The sequence below is a fragment of the Mustela nivalis genome, assembly GCF_964662115.1.
Source record: "Mustela nivalis genome assembly, contig: HAP1_SCAFFOLD_706, whole genome shotgun sequence".
Taxonomy (NCBI): domain Eukaryota; kingdom Metazoa; phylum Chordata; class Mammalia; order Carnivora; family Mustelidae; genus Mustela; species Mustela nivalis.
Window position 1 is genome coordinate 166027 of NW_028135957.1, and position 2814 is coordinate 168840.

Sequence of the window (2814 nt, forward strand, 5' to 3'; positions counted from 1 at the left end):
TTTTTTTTCTCAATGGGAGGGAGAAGCAGACTCTCCACTGAGCAGGGAGCCTGATGCAGGGCTCAATACCAGGACCCTGGGATCATCACCTGAGCTGAAGGCAGACACTTGAACCGACTAAGTCACCCAGGCACTCCAGCTGTTTATTTATTTATTTATTTTTATTATGCATATGTTTTATCTCTCTTTTCTACAAGTCTTTTTTTTTGATCTTTTTACTTTTTTCATAAAACTGAATTATTTCAAGATGACTTGGTCATCCTCTTTTCCCCAACCTCAAAGATCATAGAGTATATTTTAACTGTTAAAATAATATTAGTATTTAAGTGCTGCCTACACAAATTAAGGCAAATTATCTGTGGTCTGTATTCCTGAAAATATTTTTTTTATTATGCCTTCCTATGCCAATGACATTTTATAAGGATCTAAATGTTTCCATTTGTGATTTTTTTTCAAGATAATAAAGCTATTACTTCATTCTTTTTTATATCTGATGTTATTTAAAAATTTCTGTCAGTCTGATTCTTGTTTCTTTATTAATGAATTATTTTTTTTTCTCTCTAACACTTGTGATTTTTTTTGTGTGTCTTTGGTATGTATGCCCTAGTTTGGGATTCATAGAGTCAACTCTAGTTATGAATATTTTCTTTCTTTTCTTGTATGTAAGTTTTAATCCAGTGTCTTGACTATTTTATGCTTGAGAAATAGATGTACATTAATATTCAAATATTTCTTTCCTTTTTCTTCTTTCATTTAAAAAAAGTCATTTATTTTATTTTATTTAAAAATATTTATTTATTTATTTGGAGTAGAGAGAGAGGGTCATGAAGAGTGGCTGATTATATACTTTCAATTTGGGAGGAGGTTAGGGATAGCACAAGCCTCCAAGGTATTTTATAAACAAGGTTTCCAGGACCTTGAGGGGGCTAGCTATTGTTAGGGAAAGGTCATTTATTACTATTTAGTAAAAACTCAGGGAAGAGACTCTTCTGATGTGTATCAGTGGGTATATGCTTGGGAGATGATTGCCAATTTATATCTTGAGGGCAGGGGTGGGGAGTAGAGATAAAGAAGTTTCCAAAGTAATTTTTACATGTGAAAGTAGATTTTCAGTATCCTGGGGGGAGGACTAAGAATGCTTTTTGCCCTGAGTGGATGTGTCCACATGGAAGCAGCTGAGTCCCCAGAGGAGCTTCAAGGACTTGTCAACAGGCTATGAGTAGTAAGGAAATCTAATTTCTTCTCTAGCTTTTGTTCCACACACATCACCTACATCTTACACCTCTTTTATATTGATAATTTTAATGCTTTGCTGGTATCCAGATGACTATATCCTTAAGTGACTTCTTATCTCTATTGAATCCATTACATATTCTATCCATTGTATTCTTAATTCAACTAGATTACATATATTTAATCTATTAGTACCACTAGGTTATTATTCTTGTTTTTATTTCAAAATCTTTCCTTATTTCCTTACATTATTTATTGGGTATATTTTAAATCCCTGAAATACTCACTTATTATATATAAGCTGTCAACCGTATTCTTATTTTGAGGTAGCTATATCTTTTTGGGTTTTAGGACATCATACCAACAATGCCAAATAATTTTCAGACAACAGCAGGATCTCCAAGAATTCAACTAAATTCTGACACTATCTACCTGAACATAGTGTAAGATTTCATCAGTTAAGGGATCAGTCCTCCAAGACTATCTCCAACCCCACCTCAGATGCCAGTCTCACTGTAGGCCCCAGGTTATTACCTGTGCTTGTGACTGAGCAACTACAGGTTGGAGGTCCCAATGGCCTACTTCTTACGTTCTTTTAATTTGCTACAGGGACTCACAAAACTCAGAAAAATACTTACTTTATGTTTGCCAGCTTATTAAAAGATATAATAGAAGATTTAAATCAATAGATAGATAAAGAAGTGCACAGGGCAAGGTATGGAGAATGGGCACAGAGCTTCTATTACCTTCTGTAAGACTGCCACTCTTCCTGCCTTTTCATACATTTCACAAACTAAAAGCTTTCTGAACCCAGTCCTTTCAGCTTTTCTGTGGAGGCTTCATGACATAGTCATGACTGACTAAATCATTGTCATTTGCTGATCTAATCTCCAGATCCTCTTCCCTCCCCAGATAATCCTGTATTGGGAGGAAGGGGAGGCATGTTGGGCAAAAAGTTGTGAAGGCTTTCACCAAGTGGTTGGTCCTTCAGGCAAACAGCCCTTGCCTTGAGTGAGGTCTGAAGGTCACTTCATTAACAGAACAAAACACACCTCTCTCACCCTTATCACAGGAAATCCCAAGAGTTTTAGGAGCTGTGAGTCAGTAGCCATGGTTGAAAACCAAATATTCAGATGACCAAAATATATTTCTTGTAAACCACTATATTACACTACATGCTTAAGTATTTAATTATGTGATCTTTTAAACTAATATTTTTCTAAGAGTATAAACTGTTCTGGCAGTAATCTGGATTGGGGAGTGATGTATTGCCAAATTTCTGTCGTTTTAGTCCAGGAAGTCAAAGAGAAAGAACAGGAGAGCCCCGTAGGGCAGGAAGTTCAAAGTAACAATGTTGACTACTACTCCCTTTTCTTGATTTTTTTTTTAAACAAGCAAATCTTCTCTTCAGAGTTGCAGTTTAAAGCCAAGAACATGCGGAATTGGGAGAAAAAATAGTTAAATTTGGAGACTTGCAGAGGTAGAATCAGAGTAGTGAAAGCCATTACAGCAACTGACCTAACTGAGGTCAGTCTTTGGTGAATCACAGAAACAGGTGGAGTTGTCAAACAAAGGAATCTT